Here is a 19,905-nt window from a genome sequence, read left to right on the forward strand (position 1 = left end):
ACTCATTCCCCTTTTTAGTCATCCATCCTCCCTTTTTCTCTCCATTGACCCTTTCACTTAGCCATCCTTCCTTCCATCCATCCTTCTACTCATCCACTCATGAATCCATCCATTGACTCTATCACTCATCCATCTTTCCACTAATCTATCCACCCATTCACTCGCCCATCATCCACCCTTTCACTCATCCATCCATCCTTTCGCTCATTATCCATCCATTCACCCTTTCATTCATCCATTCACCCTTTCACTAATCCATCCAGCCATCCAGCTATCCCTTCCCTCACTCACTCGTCCACCTTTTCATATTAATTATGAGCCGAGTCTTTATCTTCATAGTTGCATACGGAAGAGGCCCATCAATAATTTCACCCTTGTTGTAGTTCGTAAGGCAAGTTCTAGGATAGGCCATGGGACGGACATACCCCTCACCCTTAATCTAAAATGGAGAACTTCTTCTACGGATATCAATGAACGCAGAAATTGAGCAGGCAGGTTGAGTTCAGTAACTTGCGGGCAATAAACACGACCCCTTAATCAGTCACAAAGGACTGAGGGACTCCTAAAGTTGCAACCAGGCACAGGCTGCTGGCCACCCTCAGTACACGCCGAGATCAATCGCAGATGCTTACCTCGTTCTTGACCGGTTTAAGTCGAGGTGGGGAGCCATAAGGAGTCCTGAGGCAAAGGTATGGGTGCCAGTTGCACAGCAGACTTCTCTATGTATGCAGTGAGGTAGTAGCAACGCAACCGCCATAGTAGTGCTTCCGCAGACCTTGTAAAGCAGGGAAATATACTAAAAAGTGATCCCAAGACCTGGAGCCTAAGCGCGGCTCGGCCTTCTGTTGGCCATTCGTTGTATAGTGTATATACATGACTAGCTATAAATTAAATACATGTGAGAGAGGGGCTAAGGAGAGATGAGGGGCACCATGGTGGGTGGTAGTAAGGGAATACATAAAGAAGGTCATTGAAGGGGCACCAACAAAGATTGTCCTCCTGGGCGCCACTAATACACATAGTTTAGGGTTTGACAGTTATAAGAGAGTCTTTGCAGCAACCACGTATAACGTTTTTGTCCTGTTTTTGTAGTACACAGTTACACGAAAGCTACGCCTCATTGTTTAAAATAAGTTTGCATTTGCAAACATGCAGAAAAGAGACGTTTTAAGGCAAGGGCAAAGTGTGCAACTTCCATGGACCAAAGCTATAAAGCCCCCCCTTGCCCCTCCCCCAGGAAGATCTATTTATATATTATTTATGTCTATTTATCTCAACGTACCCCCCTCTCCTGTGTAGTTTTAAGGATTATCAGCTGTTTCTGCATGATTCAGTTTTTAAAACTTTAACATAGTTTAATATTTTTGTGCTTTGTGTAATCTTCAGTTTTCAGAAAATGGTTAATAAAATTCACAAATGTTCCGAACAGGTGGCCCCTAAACATGTCATGCACAGGGCACCGAAAAACATTAAGATGACAATGATACAGGGCAGTAGTTATCGGTGGTGGAGAAAGAGCATCGATACCGGGTCCATTGCACATCAATTGCTGCTGCCTTTTACAGTGCAGACAGACCGCGGGGTGACATTATCATTGCTTGCACTGGGGCCCAGTGCTCTCATGTTACACCACCGCACAGAGACCATATTTTATGTGTTGTTTAATCTGTTTAAAGCGTCGTGCTATGAGGATCTCTTGAAGAATAGCTAGAACTGCAGGAAACCTCCAAAAATGCATTCGGCTCGGATTCTGACATTAACAATTCAGTTCCCCAGCTTCCAATCTAGATAAATGCGCCTTGAGGCCTGGTCCCTTTAGAACGCGATTTACTGCGTCTACAGGTCAGGGGTCGAGTAAGGGTCCCGAAAAATTAAAAAAGGGAAAGGCTTAAAACCTGCTCTGGTCGTTTCAGAAGTACGGGGGCTAGGTACCCTAAATCTGTTGTCATTGGCCCTGAATCAGGGCTAATGAGAGCACTCCTGCAATGTACCTGCGAGCTCTAGGATTGGCTGATGGCTTTTAAGCCAATCCTAAATAGCTTTGTTTGGCCTCCACAACAAACGGCTGGCATTAGAAAGGCACATGATTCGCTGTCAGGTAACAGCTGTTAAAATTACGGACAAATGGCGTCCGTTAAAGAAGTCTTCACGGACAACGGACAGACGGCCGAAATTACGGACTGTCCGTGAAATTTACGGACGGTTGGTCACCCTACCCCGAGGGCGGTCCATAGGTATGCCGCCCAGTGCAGGTAAGAGCGGGTGGGGGGCTAGCGGCCGACTGATGACTAGTTATGGGTGTATGGGGGGTTGACAACTGATGGATTTCTTGTTCTCGGTGGGCAGGGTAATGGTGGTAGCCGACAGCCCTGACCTGCTAACGCAAGCTACCCCCAAAACAGTGCCGCCTGGGGCAGACCACCCCCCGCTCTCCCCTAGCTACGCCACTGCGTCCCTGTCAAGACTTAAACCCGGTTCCATAGCTTCGAAGTTGACCGCTCTAGCAATTAGGCCACATGTTGTGAACGTGCTAATTAAGACAAACCTAGAGCAGTGGTCTTACCCTTTTGACTTCTGTGGGAACCCACTTAGTCCTTACTAGGCCTAATTAAGGATGAAATATTATATTTAATTTACAAATATAAAAATGCACAATTTTAATTTTAACGTGAAGTTTGGAGTTTTTCTAAATTCATTTAAGGCAACCTATTCTCTATACTGTATTCTGTTTGATGCACGTGCACTGTCCTACAAATCAATCTGTGGATAACAACATTTTTGGGCTCCAATTTCAAATTCCTTCACATTACCAGTATTACATAACTCGCAAACATAACTATAATAACATCTATAATGACTCTTGAGCCAACCGAGTCTGGCAAATTTCCTGCCCGCTATATGATCTTCAATGGAACCTTATTTTAGACTAAACCCTCACGTAGCTAATGATCAACCACCTCTGACTCATTTTGCTTTTTTCACTGAACAAATGTTAGGATTTCAAGTGACCAGACGTGCATCAGGCTCATGGCATTGTTTTATGTCAGTGCATAAATATTTCTTTGTGGGGTAGGGGCATGTGTGCATTTGTGTTTAGGGAGCATGTGTTCGTTCAGGGAGGATCTGGCGTGGCAGTTCAGGCTGAACTGTTCCTATTGGAGCAGTGTCAAGACTGATTTGTTTATGGATGGGTCTAAAAGGAGATGGCTTGGAGGGTAAAAAATGATGGACTGAGATGCAGCCCGGGCGATAGTCAGTTGCTGAGATTAATTCAAGCATTCTATCCATCACCTTGTTGTTGTTGACACTCTAAGTGTGATGAGTATGTCCAGATGTGGGTCTCATCTAGCATGTGTCACTGGAAACAAGCTAAATATGACTGATGAGCCCTAGTCAAGGTGAAACCAGTCTTGGGTTGCTTGTGTACTAGCTCAGGGAGGTTGTGGCCTGACAGTTTGGACTGGACTGTTCCTATTGGCACAGGGTAAAGACTGATTTGCATATGGATGGGTCCACACTAAGGTGGCATAATGGGTGAAAAACAATGGACTGGGGTGCTGCTCAAGTCATTGTCAGTGGCTGAGATTAATTCAAGCATTTTATCCATCACCCCATTGGTAGTTGTGATGAATTTCTGTAAGGACAGATCAGCAGTAGGAGGTGCCAAAGGCTTTGCACTTGTTGATAATGAGCTTGCATTTCATAAACACTGAAAGGGGAATCTAAATTGGCAAAACTGTTCTGCCCATGGTTAAAAAAAATGTGATGGAGCAACCAAAACCTATGTGTGGAAACTGGAGGAAAATTGTGGAAGGATCCCAAACTAGCAAGTCCTCTGGTAATTCTTCATTTCTCAGGAGATTCTGAGTGTGCAACCAAGAATCCCTCTTAATTCCATACCCCCAGAGTTATTACTATTGTCAGTATTGTTTAATAGGAGGCTTGCAGAATTAACACCCCTTGTTCAAGGATTCTTGTGAAAGGTCCTAAATGTAAAATCCAACAGTACTCAACCACAAATAGGCAGAAAATAGAGAATGTAAACATATGTGAATTAGATCAACACTATACAAAATGCATCCTCCATTAGACGATTTGCACCACTCTTGATGCTGACACTTCAAAGCACACAGAAGTGTCTGTGCCATATAGTTTATTTAAATCATTTGTGGTTGGTGGATGGATAACCCAAACCTATCGGCAGATAGGAACAAATGAATCCAACAAATTCTCACCTCACTTCCCTGGATAATATTTATTTGATACTTTTTCAAATGTCATGTTATTTAAATGTAAACTAAACCTTTGCAATAGCAGAATTTGCAGGTGGTCACCAAATAAAGTATTTGGTGTGCCACCGCCTTTAAAAGTTGTGTTAAAATCAGGACATGTTTATAAAATTTCATACGAGCATCCCAAAACCTTTCAACTTCGAAACATGCAAACTACCAGGAACGAAGGTGAGGAACAGCTTGTTAAACTAATGCCACTGTGTTTTCCCTGTAGCCACAACATTAGAATGCAGCATTTAAAAGCACTATGAGCTGTGCTCATTTTATGAAAAAAAATTTATGGTAGAAAGATTAAAGCATTTCCCAACCTAGAAAGATGAGGATCCTTCAAATGTATCACAAAACATACAGAACATATCATACTTGTTGTTGGCAAGTATGTACTACTCGACTGGCTTGTTGCACCGGGAATATCAAAGCAAATGAAGGGATGGTTTGGCTGAATAAATGAGACAGAGACGAATATCACACAGAAATGGAATAAACCAATATCTACCACTACATCAACTAAGCAGATTCATTTCAAATGGTGTGCGGAATATAACTGAATATATCATAAAGGAGAAAAAACCATAACTCCTGCTAAAGAACTTTCCAGATGTACTATAAGCTGGCGACCCAGAAATGTATGTGTATGGTGTCCTACGTGATAATGTGGCACGGCACTAGGAGGCCATGGGCAAAGAGTCACAGAAAGTTTCATGGTCAGTTTTCAAGAGACGCGATTCATTCTTCATTTCTATGACACCAGAATGAATGTAGTGATGCCAACCAGAAAGGAACAGCAGACCTGTATCTGCAGTAGAGGCTCGCACAGGTAAGAGCAGTAGGGGCGGCGGGGCGGGTTAGGAGGTGGTGGAAGTCGACAGACAATGATATAAGTGATATTAAAAAAAAAATACATACAACTGCTTACTTTGTGCTCGCCACATCGCCGATGCGGCGATGTCGCAAGCGCAAAGTAAGTGGATTTATTTATTTATTTAATATTACCTATCTCGTGGTCTGTCAAATTCCTGCACCACCCACCGGCCACGCCGGTGCTCTTACCTGTGCCAGCCACTACTGTGTATCTGTGTATTTATTTTCGCACTGTGACAGTATTACAATGACTGTCCCTCCTGTCCTCTCAAAGCACTGGATTTGGCGTTGCAAAACAAATGTGCAAAGCAAATAGGACCTGAGAAGGCGGGGCAGAAACAGACCTCTGGACTGCTGTCTGCTCCGTAGAAACTGCTCAGAATGCCCAGGGAATGGTTACCAACTGACCAGGGCGGCCAGTGACCAGCCAGTGCTTTGCCTAAAAGCAGCCACAAATACCAGTAATAAATATCATTGCACGGCATAAAGAAAAAAAAAACATATTTTTTTTGCCTCCTAATAGGTAAGGATCGACAAAGTGTGCCTAAAATAGCAGCTGTGGCACAGAATGAGAGCTAGCACATTAGATTATGGTTTTTTTCTATCACATAAACCCTGACATTTCGCCAAGTGAAGGCTTAACAAAAGACAGAAATCCTTCAGTACATAAGCTCCTCACTCATTAAAACACTAATCTCTAAATTGCTTATGTAAACAGACGTAGAACAAAATTAGTGAAAAATTACTTCCGCATTCAATTTTAATATCGTCCACCATCTACACACAACAGTAAAAACAGAGCTGATGTTTGGTTTAAATCCAATGCCTCAAAAAAACGTTTTCACAACTCCGGAGCAGATTTTGCATTTGGCCCAAGGAAGGTCGAAAATGAAGGTTTGCATTCTTACCTGTATCTGCGTAAAATCTATCGGTGTACACCGGACATGACACCTTGCAAAGAAAGGAGAAAAAATGCAATTGGTTATTTCAGAATATTAAATAAAAAGAAGAATACAATTATGAAGAGTGGAAGTGGAATAATGCAGAGGTTACTACAGAAACTACTAAACTGCCATATTTCAGTGGTCTTGCCATATTTCTATTGCATTTTGTTAGAGATGTGGGAGCTATTCAACACTAGAACAACTTGGTCTTTTCCAAGCTACCCATACCACTGCGACCTTGCTGCAGTTCTGACTTCATCCTGTAGGTGGAGGCATTTCTAACTGCAGGTTGTAGGTGGAAACAGCCAGTTGTCAACCTTCATGTCTGCATATCACTTCCTGTTGGCTAATAATAATGTTCATTATGTTGCTCATTTGGCTTTGGCCACTTGCAACAGCAGAAATAACTGATCAAGATGAGCACATTTATATTTGCTGGGAGAGCCAGTGCACCAGCGTTTTTAGGGCCATATGTACAACCCGTTTTGCCAGTCGTAAACGGTTCGAATCTCAGAATCGACCCCTTTGCAAATGCAAAAAGGCTTTTTGGCATGTAAAAAGGCCAAATAGTGATTCAGTAACTTGTTACTGTATCGCAGTTTGGGTTTTTCAATTCGGTATTAGGAAGGGGCGTGTTAAGGGCATCCCTTCCTAATAGAGACTCTCTGTGCCATGTACCAATGTTTTGTGATTGAAATGTGGTTGCAAAACATTCGTAAATAGGAAGGGTCCAACGGGTACTTCTTCCTCTTTGTAAATGGTTGCAGAATTTTTATTTTAAGAGCAGGGATTTTTAAGGACCACTGCCTACTTTAAAAAAAATGAAACTGAAACATTTTATTTTTCTATTTTCTTTTTGAAATGCATCCCGTTTTCCTTTAACCCCTTCCATGCCAAGCACGTAATGGTTATGTACTCGGCTGCGGTGATGCTGTGCCAAGGACGTAATCATTACGTCCTTGGCACAGCAGTCAGAAATTCCTCTGCAGGAAACAGTAGAGGGATTTCTTTTTTTTTCAGCCTCAGGAGCTGGGGAAGAGCTTCCCCAGCTGCCAGAGTCATTTTTTTTCCAGTGTAGTGGCGATTGGCACATATGGCACGCTGACATCATTACACTGAAACTGAATGTGAAATGAGCCAATTGGCTCATTCCACTTTCACTGTCTGCATGCTCCTGGGTCTATCTCAGTCCCCCGAGCATGTAGGCAGGTGGGAGGGATATCCTTGGAAAGGGGAGAATCTCCCCTTTCCAATAGTACCCTTCCCTAGTGGATCCTTGATTGGGGATCGTCACAAGATGGTGTTCCCCAAGCAGGGATCCACCCACTAGACACCAGGAAGGGGGAAGTAGCACCCTTGGGCAAGGGCATTTGCTTCCTCATATACATTTGGCCATTTTCAGTCTCTCCGTCTCCCCCTGGGGGGTAGAAAGCACACTAGACACCAGAAATAATTTTTGGGGGGAAAACGTATGGGTGGGGCCAGCCCTAAATGGGCAATATAATGCCACCACCCTCCCAAAAATCGTCACAGTCTTTCTACCCCTCCCCCATGGTGCAGATGGGTGTAATAGCCCGATCTTCCCCCGGAGGGCAGAAAGTCCACTAGGCACCAAGGATGATTGTTTTCATTTTTTATAATAGAGGGGTGGGGGCTGCCCACAATGGGCAAGCCAATGCCCCCATCCCCCAACACAAAAAGGACAGTCTTTGTGCCACCCTGGGAGGCAGATGGTGGCTATTGCCCACGATCTGCCCCCTGAGGGGACAGAAAGCCTACACACAAGGGATTGTTTTCTTCCTAAAAGAGGGGTGCGCATTGCCCTCACTGCCCAAAACAAAAGGGACAGTATTTCTGCCCCACCTCGGGCAGATGTTATGTTATGTTATTTAAAATTTATAAAGCGCACATACGCCCAAAAGCTTCTTGGCGCTGAAGAGAGAATAAAAACATAACAAAGGAATACCAAAAAGAGTCGCTATTTCAAATAGGCCTGTGTAAAAAGAAAAGTCTTAAATGCCTTTCTTAAGGCAAGAAGGTCCCTACTCTGTCGCAAAGTCAAAGGGAGGGAATTCCACAAGGAAGCAGCTAAAAAATGAAAACAGCTACCTCCCTGTCGTTTTTTCTTGAATCGGGGAACCTCAAGTAGATCTTTATGAGCTGATCTCAAACTACGTGAGGGACTATATCTCCCTATCAGTTGTCTAATAAACATTGGGCCCTTGCCCTCCAAGGCCTTGAAAATAATGCAACCAACCTTAAATGTGGCTCTCTGTGCCACAGGCAACCAGTGCAAGTTCTCTAATCCTGATCTAATTGATTCCCATTTAGGTACCTTGCAGATCAGTCTGGCAGCTTGATTCTGCAGGTATTGCAGTCTTCTAAGTTGACCAATTGGTGAACCCAGATAGAGACTGTTTGAGAAATCAATATGGGAAAGAACTAGAGCACTGATTACCTGAATTAAAGCCGAATCAGTGAGGAAATGTGCAATTTTTCTGATCTTCCTCAATTGAAAAAAACCAGAGGAAACCACAGTTCCAATTTGAGATTTTAAGGTAAGGTCCTCATTAATGGTCACTCCCAAGCTCTTTACTGTTTGGGATTTTTTTGGAGGAGAACCCATGTCAGAAGGCCAGAAGCGTGGGCTCCAACTGATCTCGCTCTTCCCAGGCAAGATCAGTTCGGTTTTCCCCGGATTTAATTTAAGATGGTTTAAAGACATCCAACTTTGAATAAGGGACATGGTTGCCTGAAAATTCTCCGCCGCATTGGTTGAATTTAATACAAAAACCAACTGCAGGTCGTCTGCATAATTATATACAGTAACTTTATGCTCTCTTAAAGAGAACAAAAGAGGCCGCATATATAAATTAAATAATAAAGGGGACAAGGAAGATCCTTGAGGAACCCCACAGAGGGAACTATTTTTAGGGGCTGTGAAAGATCCCAGCCGAACAGACTGGGTACGTTCTGATATAAAAGACTTAAGCCAGGCCAAGGCCGAGTCTCGAAGACCGGCCTGTTCGACACGGTTGACCAGAATGGTATAGTCAACCGTGTCGAACGCTGCAGACAGATCCAAAAGCACCAAGGCCTGGTGTAAGTCCTTATCGGCATTAGACCTTAAGGTATTCTGAACGGCCAGTATTACTGCCTCAGTGGAATGACCAGGCCGAAAGCCTGCCTGGTTAGGTTGTAAATAACCAGAGTCTTCCACAAAATTTGAAAGGCTATTGGTGACGTGAGCCTCCAAGATCTTAGATAAATAGGGCAGAAGTGATATTGGCCGATAGTTGGAGAGGTCTGAAGGGTCAATACCTGATTTTTTTGTAAGGGGAATCAATAAGGCCTGTTTGAAACTGTTAGGGACTATCCCCGATGTAAGAGAATTGTTGAGCAGTGGAATCATGCTGTCCGGAATTGCCCAACCAATTTCTCTCATTATTTGAGGGGGGCAGACGTCCTCAGGAGATCCTGATTTGACTCTGATCAGTAGATCTAAAAAAGTTTTGTTGTCAATTAAAGGAAAGGAATGTAGTGTTGAAGGATTAAAGAAAATATCATCCAAAGGGGCGCAAGCTGGAAGTTTGGATAAATTGTCCTTAATCAATAATATCTTTTCACTAAAAAAAATCATTCAACGAGTTACAGAGTATTTGTGAAGGAACTACTAGGGGAGAGGTTCTATCATCATTACATAATTCAGTCACAATCCTGAAAATTTCTTTCGACTTGTTAGTCGCATTTATAATTTTTGTAGAGAAATAATCAGTCTTGTGATTATGTAGTGTTTTTTGATAGGCTTTCCTAGTTGAACAGTATGCAATCCTTGCTTGGGGGCAATAATTAGTTCGCCAGATGGGTGTTATTACCCATTAGAACCCAGGGATTTTCTTTTATTATGAGAGAGTGATGGGGGCAGCCCACAATGGGCAAGACCATGCCCCCACCCACAATTATGAAAACAGAAGTCTTTCTTCCCTCCACTTGGGGGCAGATGGGGGTACTAGCCCCCGATCTACCCCCTCCCAGGAAGGGGGGGGCAGAAAGCCCAATAGGCACCAAGGACGTTTTGTTTTGAGTATTTAAGGGTGGGGGCTGCCCAAAATGGGCATGCCAATGCCCCCAGCCCCCAACCCCCAAACAAAAAAGAGAAAGTCTTTCTGCTCGCCCTTGAGGACAGATGTGGGTTATTACCCCCAGTGGAGGCAGGAAGCCTCCTAGACACCAGGAATTCTTCTTTTTTAATAAAAGAAGGGGGCTATCCATAATGGGCTATGCCAATATCCCCCCCTAAAAATAGCCACAGGCATGCGGGGTAACAGCCAGGGGTGGGTAGAAAGCCCACTAGGCGGCAGAGATATGTTTATGGGCATGTCAGTGAGCGGTCCCTTAGGCAAGGGTTGCTCTCCATTTCTTTAGTGAACACATTTTGGCTGCAAGGGCCAGTGACTGGAAAGGCCAAACACAAAGAGATTGAGGGGATAGCACAGTGAGCTCTAAGCACTATTTTTATATGTTTTTATTCAATTCTGTATTGGACACCCAAACAAATGAGGTATCATTTTATCGGGAGACCAAGTGCTTAAAGCTCACTGTGCTATCCCCTCAATCTCTATGTTTTTGGCCATTCCCAGTCACAGGCCCCTGGCCACCCCACACAAGGGAGGTATCATTTTACTCAGGAGACTGGGGGAAACGCTTGGGGGTAGGAAATGTGTGCTGGCACGGATGACACCTGACAGAAATATAAGGAAATGTGATTTATTACCTAAATTTGTGGTTTGCAAAGGATTCTGTGAAGGAACATGTTGGGGGATCCATACAAGTCACACCTCCTTGGACTCCCCTGGGTGTCTAGTTTTCAGAAATGTCTAGGTGAGGTAGGTTTTTCTAGATGACACCCTATCCCAGACCAAAAATGCAGGTGCCTCTCTTGCAACACCAGGTCATTTTGTGCTATGTCATTTTATTGTCTCCACAATATATTTTGGGCCCTTCCCTGTCACGGGTACTTGGTCCACCCACACAAGTGAGATGCCATTTTTATCGGATGACCTGGGTAAATGCTGGGTGGTAGGAAGTTTGTGGCTCCCCACAGATTCCAGAACTTTCCATCACAGAAATGTGAGGAAAATTTACTTTTTTGACAAAGTTTGAGGTTTGCAAGGGATTCTGGGTAATAGAACCTGGTGACACAAGTCACCCTATCATAACTTCCCCTATGCGTCTAGTTTGTTTTCAGAAATGTTCAGTTTACTAGGTTTCCCTTGGTGCTGTCTGATCTTGAGCCCAAAATCCACAGCTAGGCACATTGCAAAAAAAAGGTTAGTTTTCACTGGAAAAATGTGATGTGTCCATGTTGCATTTTGTTCCATTTCCTGTTGCGGGCACTAGGCCTACCCAGACAAGTGAAGTACCATTTCTATCACCAGACTTTGGTGAATGCTGGGAGAGTGCAAGTTTGTGGCTCCCAGCAGATTACAGAACAATCCATCACATAAATGTGAGGAAAATGTGTTTTGTTTTACAGGATTTGAGGTTTGTAAGGGATTCTGGGTAACAGAACCTGGTGAGAGCAACACAAGTCACCCTGCCCTAGAAGTTTTCAGAAATGTACAGGTTTGCCAGGTTTTCCTGGGTACTTGCTGAGCAGGGCCCAAAATCCATAGATAGGCACATTGCAAAAAAAAGGGGCAGTTTTCACTGGAAAAATATGATGTGTCCACATTGCTTTTTGGGCGGTTTCCTTTCGCGGGCACTAGGCCTACCCACACAAGTAAGGTACCATTTGTATTGGGAGACTTGTGGGAATGCTGGGTGGGTGGAAGCTTGTGACTTCCTGCAGATTCCAGAACTTCCATCACAGAAAATTGTGAGGAAAATATTTTTTTTTTTTTACAAAGTTTGAGGTTTGCAAGGGATTCTGGGTAACAGACCCTGAAGAATGCCACACAAGTCACCCCATCCCGGATTACTCTGGGTGTCCAGTTTTTGAAAATATGCAGGTTTTCTAGGTTTCCATAGGGGCCGGGTTAGCTAAGGCCCAAAATCCACAGCTAGACATTGCAAAAAAGGCTCAGATTTTACGGAAATATGTGATATGTACATGTTGCATTTTGGGCCATTTCCTGTGGTGGGCACAAGGCCTACTCACACAGGTAAGGTACCATTTATATCCGCAGACTTAGGAGAATGCGGGGTATGTGGATGTTTTTGACTCCTCACAGATTTCAGAACTTTCCATCACAATAATTTAAGGAAATGTGTTTTGTTTGACAAAGTTGATGTTTGCAAGGGATTCTGGGTAACAGAACCTGGTGAGAGCCACACATGTCACCTTATCCAGGATTCCCCTGTGTGTCTAGCTTTGAAAAATGTACAGGTTTGCTAGGTTTCCCTAGGTGCAGGCTGAGCTACGGCCCAAAATCCACAGCTAGGCACATTGGAAAAAAGGTCAGTTTTTGTTGGAAGAATGTGATGTGTCCGTGTTGCGTTTTGTGCTGTGTCCTGTCACAGGCACCAGGCCTACCCACACAAGTGTGGTACCATTTTTATCAGCAGACTTGTGGAAATGCAGGGTGGGTGGAAGTTTGTGGCTCCTGTCAGATTCCAGAACTTTCCATCACAAAAATCCAGGGAAATGTGTTATGTTTTTACAAAGTTTGAGGTTTGAAAGGAATTCTGGGTAACATAACCTGGTGTGAGCCACACAAGTCACCTAATCCTTAATTCCCCTTACTGTATAGTTTAAAAAAATGTACAGATTTGCTAGGTTTCCCTGGGTGACGGCTGAGCTAGGGTCCAACATCCACAGCAAGGCACATTTCAAGAAAGGGTTGGGTATCACTTGAAAAATGTGATGTGTCTTCGTTGGATTTTGGGCCATTTCCTGTCACAGGCGACAAGGCCTACCCACACAAGTGAGGTACCATTTTTATCGACAGACTTGTGGTAATGCTGCGTTGGTGGAAGTTTGTGGCTCCTGGCAGATTCCAGAATTTTCCATCACAGAAATGCGAAGGAAATGTGTTTTCATTTTTTTACAAAGTTTGAGGTTTGAAAGTGATTCTGGATAACAGAACCTGGAGAGAGCCATACATGTCAACCCAACCTTAATTCCCCTTGCTGTATAGTTTTAAAACATGTACAGCTTTGCTAGATTTCCCTAGGTGCCGGCTGAGCTAGGACCCAAAATCCAAGGCTAGGCACATTAGAAAAAGGGTCAGTTTTCAGTGGAAAAATGTGTTGTGTCCACGTTGCATTTTGGGCTGTATCCTGTTGCCTACCCACATAAGTGATGTACCATGTTTATCGAGAGACTTAGGGGAACAAAAAATAGTAGAACCAGTGGTATTACCCTTTATCTTTCTATGCAATTCTGTCATCCAACTGTAAGACATTGTGCAAAAAAGAAGCCATTTTGAACAATACCCTCTAATTCACATGCTAATATGGGTACCCACAAATATAGAGATGCACAAGTAACCACTGCTTCTAAACTCCATATCTTGTTCTTATTTCAGAAGTACATAGGTTTCCTTCATACCTATTTTACACTCATTTATATTTTACCAAATGAATTACTGTATAACCTGTCCACAATGAAAAACCATTGCAAGATGCAACTCAGTTATTGGCTCTGAGTAGCTCAGGTTCTTTGCGAACCTTCACGATTCATATATCCCCACAACCAGAAGGGTCTCTCAAATGTAACGGTATATAGCTTTAAAAAATCTACCAAGGTTAGAAGACGTTACGGGTGAAAATGTATTCACAAATGGCTGTTTTTTCCAACAAAACAACAATAATCTTTATTTCAACTGTTACTTTCTATAGAAAAACCTTGAAGGATCCTCACAAATGCTCCCTTGCTGAATTCAGAATTTTGTCTACATTCCAGAAATATATAGCTTTCCAGGATCCATCATTGGTTTCACACCCATTTCTACCACTAACTAGAAGGAGTTGAAAGCCCAAACAATAGGAAAAACAGGCTACGTCCCAGTAAAAGGAAACGGGCTGCATTTAAAAAAAAAAACTTTTCTTTATTTAGAAGCAAACTGACATGGTGGTCTGCTGTTCCCACAAGGCCATCATCACTTTGTTTTTAGTGATACTCATGAACATTAATGCGGTAGGTCAATTGCGACCCCATTAGGAATCTCTAAATGGGTCAAGGACACATTCGTACACAGGTGTTTGTGATTTCCTAATAGCGGAGAGCTAAAATTCGCTATTAGGAACTTGCAAAATAAAGCCCATGTACATGCGGATCCAGGTATTAAAGAGGTAACCTTAACACCCTTATAATGACAATAATTGGTAGACACCAAAAAATCTATCTGACTCTGCACCCAAGTAATGTTATGTGAACCAGTCAAAAGTTTCCAACAGCACTACCAACGGTTTTAATTGAAGGGCACGACTGAAAGAAAAACGCACAGAAACTTTGATGCAAGGTATGTAACTAAACTGTATTGATAAGAAACCTGCTTCACTTCAATCCATTGTAGTTTAGGATTTAAAAAAAAAAAGTCCAACATGATATTTTAATGCCAACCCTAATTGTTTACGTCTACTTATAAAGTTATGTGTACATGTGCTCAGTTGTTCTATCATGGGGTCTTGCGCAGTTGGGCAGTGGGTCCATGCAGATCCCTGTGTACCAATGCACACAGCTGCTGCTTACTTAGTGGTCTTCCGTTGAATATACAGTGGTCTGGAGCAGCCAGCAGTACACAAAGCTACATTTCCTGAACAATAAAGCAAACCAGAGACACAAAGGGTATGTCCAGGGCTGGCTCTAGGGTGGTGCAATCAGTACTACTGCACTGCCCGCTGACTTGGGGGGGTGCTGTGTTTTCAAGTACAATATGGTTTTAAAAGCAACTGCTGATGCATTCCTTGCCTCCAGCAATTTTCAGGCAACCATAAAAATGTCAAGATAACTCTGGTGATTGATGGACCTGCTGCAGAGAGATAAGAGCTTTTTCTAGTGGAAGTTTTGACTCATCATAAAGTAGTGCAGGAGGTTAAATGCCTGCTGCAAAGCAAGTGTCCCATGCAGATCACAAAGGGCATACGATGTAAATAGTTCAGTGTGTTACTGCTTCTGTCTGACAGTCTCTTTTGTTACTTGCAGTTTATCAGTTTAAACCCTAATATAGAACAGTGAGTTATTAACTATGATCAAAGAGTTGCCTGCACACTGCAAGGTATAGATTAGAACATTATGATTTTTTCCCCCAGTCTTTCATTACCCTAATGTTGTAAAAGGGTTCACTTGGGTAAAAATCAATTCTTATTAGTAAAGCCCACACCCAACCATGGTGCTACGTTTTTAATCCTGAGTTTGTGCTTCTCCAGACCAAGCACTCTTAAACTATACTGTCTCCCAGTAGGGATGACTTGTGACTCCTACACCTGGTAGTCCTCTGTCTGGTGTAACATTTACTCTACACTGATTTACAGACTTATGATTAATATGTATGTAATGTTAAGTGCTCTGACACCTATGAATGGCGCTATAAAACAAAAGAAATGCATGATAGAGAGTGGTTATGGAGACTTGAGGGGCACTTCTAAAGGTTCGTAGTGAGGGAATCCGTGGGGTAGGAGGTTGTGGGGGGGCCTAAAACATAGTCACACCGGACACCACCAGGGCTAAAGACGACCTGGGCATGTCCCAACAATTCCATACTACTTGGAAATGCATTACCACAACTTCAAAAGAAGCAAAAATGCATTTTTAGCATCTTTACAGCTTAATAATGCTGGGGTGCAAAATCAAACTCCTGCTGTGTGACATTTACCTGCCTGCGTGCATGAGGGTAGCCCAAGTACCCAAATTTGCCCTTAACTGCTACAATATATATTCTTTTCACTGTATTAAGTTGCTCGGGTCTATAAAATTAGACGCTTTTGTCTTACTTTGAGTGCAACAGCAGTCGTACTTCATTTACAGGCATCACACGTTGAATTAAAAATTAACTTGTTATATTCGCTTGAGAGACTACATTGCATTTGTTAAAATAGCAATGATGAGGCCAAAATAACATTTAACACACAGTGCCCATGTTGGTCATAAGAACTTGTTCTGAACATATTAAATCAGGCCAACATAAACTATCTATAACTAGATGTCGTTTTGCAACCTGTTGTTGAGGTTGCAAAAGTAAACATTAGCATTTTGGCTCTACAAATAGGAACTCTGTGGGTTAATAGGGGCCTCTGATAAAATTCCTCCAGTGAGCCCCATTTCCAATAAGAGTGGAAATCGATATGTGAATTCTCCTACACTCAATTCATAAATAGGATTTTAGAGGCTAGCATTTATTACAGATAATGCAAAGCATGTAAAATCAAAAAAGTATAATTAAATAGTTGTGATCATCTAATAAATAGGAATGCATGGTTGTCTGTGGATTTAGAAAGAGGATGGTAGTATGATGACCTGCTGTGCAATACAAATACAAACCATGCAGTTGATTAATGGAAAAAAGACTGAGACGAGTAAGAAGGGGGTAAAAGCAAAAAGAGGATATTTTTCTGACATATACAGTCCATGATTATAGAAGGCTAGGACAGACTAGAAATGGACAAAGATTAATATTTTCATAATTTCAATTGCTTTGAGACATTCTTGTATGGAAGACACAGTTTCTGTCTTCAGTTTATTAAGAGACACACACAATATGAAGAGATGCTTTCCTATTGATTTTTCCAACCATAACTTACATTTCTCCAATAGGTGTACATTACATTAAACAATGTTTCAAGACCATGGACCAGAATGTTCTTAAATTCACAGTAGAACTGCAGACATTTATCAAATGCAGCTTCATGATTATTTGATATATCAGCAGTTTTATAAAGGATATACAAGACGGGTAGGTGTCAGAGTGCTGTGCAATAACACAAAGTAAAGTTACAAAAAAACATGAAACCAGGAAGAATCTAGGGTGCAAAAGAGACCAACACAACTCTCAAGATAACCTAGAGGGTCCCAAACTCGGAACTCTTTGCAATGTAGACAAATGATGTATGCAAGAAGTCCTCAAATAGTCTGGTGGCAATACAGAAACTAGTTATAGACCACATAAGTAGAGGGATTAATGAAAGTAGCAGTTCTCCATCAGTAGGAATTTTAATTTTTGAAAGAATTGAACATTGGGTTTGTATAAATCTCTGGAGGAATCACTTCCATATTCCGGATGCACATCTACAGAAGGAGCGGGATTTAGTCTTTTGCGTTTTGAACCTAGAAGGTTCCAAACATAGAGAGTTGGCAATATGTAGTGATTGGAAGACAGTTGGAAATACACCGCAATTTGCTGCCTCCAGAAAAGATTTTTTTTAAGCTAAGTCTCTACGTATGCCATTATGCATGGATTTGTGGGTGATGCAAATGGTTTTGAGGGGGAGCCCCTTGAGAAAAATGAAAATCTGTGAAAGTTCTCACTCTTGCTGCCACATTGAAAGTGAATAGTTGCAGTTCTTCATTCCAATTAGAAGTGCATTGGTGAAGTCAAATCTTGATTTGACTAAAACGTGCACCACATTTTTAAAGCCTGATTGAGGGATGGAAGGTTTGACGTCTGAAAGAAATCTAAATTGATGTTTAGTCCTTGTGATAGCATTAACGTGAGCTATCAAGTTTAGGTTCTTGTCTATGGAGATGTAGAGTGATTTAATGAACTCAATGAATTTTGGGCCAGCAGTTTAGTATACATTTAGCTAATCAAGCCGGCCTTGTACTGCCTGGGGTTTGTTTGAGGGGGAGAGATGAGGTGGAATGTTGTCTTCATTGGGATCTGTATTATGTGGATGAACCAGCAGCCAAGACTGGATGTTCTTTAGAATTTAGTTAAGGAGGAGTTTTCATTCCAGCACCAAAAATTATAGGTAGAGCTGAATATCATTGGAATAAGAATGGTTAGGCAAGTCATGTTTGGGATTGAAGTTAGCAGTTCTTTGTGTAGATTAAAGATAGTAGGGGATTGTATGGAACCTTGTGGATGAATGGTTTCAGATTTGACAGTTCTCATTAATACTAAGCTTCATTTCTAAGCAATTTCCATAGTGAAAAAGGGATATTATCTTCTCTTGTTTAAACTCTCCTCCTTGAGCAGCTGTGAAAGTCCCATGGGGAAGGAAGCCTAGAAAGATCCGAGAAGCTAAAGTGCTTCGTAAGAGAATGTGATGAGATCAGTGCAATATCCATCTAACCTAGTCTAGTGTCTGAATATATCCTCTTTTCAGCAGTCCTGCTCTAAAAGGTGATATGAAGATATAATGTGACTATCACAATCTAACAGGATTTCAATGCACCATGAAACTTTGAAGCAAACTGATGCTTAGCTTTAACTATAGGATTGATTTAGAGTTTGGCGGACAGGGCAGTCTGCCACAATTATTTAAAGTACCCTTTCCACCAAACTGAAGGTCAACCCACTCGGTTTCCAACGATTATGCCCTGTTGCCTTTGCTATTGGAAACCATACATCAATGGTAGAATTGAATTGAGGCCATCAGTGTAGGTGCATCAGACCATCCGCCTTCTTTAGAGCAGGCAGTATGATACACTTTTTATTAGTTCTGGACCGTCAGGGAAACTCTGGTGGTCCAGAAGAGACAAAAATTAAAATGACCCATTCATCTTGGGAGTAGGGTCATTATTATTTTTCTTTTCACAAGTAAATGCTCACTTTGGAACAAAAACAAAAACATAAATGCCTGTTGAGCAGTCACTTAGCAAGCAAACTTTCACTGTGGTGAGAGGAGCCTCCAATCGAGGCACAGAAATCTCTGCAGGGCGACAGATCTCCAGGTATGGTGGACGGTAGTCCAGTCAGGGAGATGTAGGCAATTTCCTCCTCCACCTTAACAGACAGCAGGCTGCTTACCAAACCCTGAATCAGTTCCTGTGTCTTCAACCTCTCACATGACCTGTGGTCCAGCCTTGCCCAGATCTTTAGCCTCTGCTGCAACCTCAGGATTAAATCAATGAGGCTCGTACTAACAATGCACACAGCACCAACTACAGACATGTCGCATCTGAAGCAAGGTGCACTGTGCATGCTATTGACTCCTTGATATTGAGAAGTTTATATCACACCTTCGAAGAGAGAGAAGGAGAAATTTTGTGGCAGATGCCATGTATCAGAATGAGATGTTCTGTGGCATTATTAGGAAAGTGTGCGTTTTAGCTTGGAAAGATATGATTAACCGGTATATTATTCTTGCTTTTTTTTTTATAATTGTTGCTGGGAGTACTGGACTTTAGCTGCACTGTCTGAGACATGCTTTGAGATTCTGCAGGATGATAAAAAAACTCTTCTGAGACTCCCGGTACCCGCACCATGAGACTCATTCTTTGAGGCAATAGTACATACGGGTGGGCAGAGCACAGCACTGATCCTGAATTCATAAGCACTCCGTAGAAAGAGAAGGAAGTATAGAAGATTAATTGATTACTGGCCTGTGATTTGGGGTCTACACAGTGCATCATGAAATTAGATGTTGGAAGCAAACTTCACCGACAGCAGCCATCTTGAGATTTGCCATCTGTAGCTAGGGCAAGAGTGTTTATTGGGAACGTATTTGTTGGCTGTCGTTTTGATGGTGAAACAAGCTTTGTTACAAAGCTGTTAGAGTTATTATAACATCGTTGTAAGACTGTGACCATCATGAAAGCACAATTTATGTTTCTACTATTGCTTCATTCTACTTAGTACAAACAACAGTGTATGGTTTTCTACCGATGGTATTAGTTTGACACTCATCTTTTGGGTTCAGCACTG

The 19,905-nt window shown here is 42.3% G+C and overlaps 1 protein-coding gene across 1 annotated transcript in view; it reads right to left on the minus strand.

The window, feature by feature from the left end:
- Positions 1 to 19,905, minus strand: part of PTPRD (protein tyrosine phosphatase receptor type D) — a 1,484,152-nt gene that overhangs the window by 1,105,262 nt on the left and 358,985 nt on the right. The window contains exon 2 of the mRNA XM_078675875.1: positions 6,062 to 6,104. The gene's annotated coding sequence lies outside the window, so the exon portion shown is untranslated. The remainder of the gene's footprint in view (positions 1 to 6,061; positions 6,105 to 19,905) is intronic.

The sequence above is a fragment of the Lissotriton helveticus genome, chromosome 2_1 (assembly GCF_964261635.1).
Source record: "Lissotriton helveticus chromosome 2_1, aLisHel1.1, whole genome shotgun sequence".
Taxonomy (NCBI): Eukaryota; Metazoa; Chordata; class Amphibia; order Caudata; family Salamandridae; genus Lissotriton; species Lissotriton helveticus.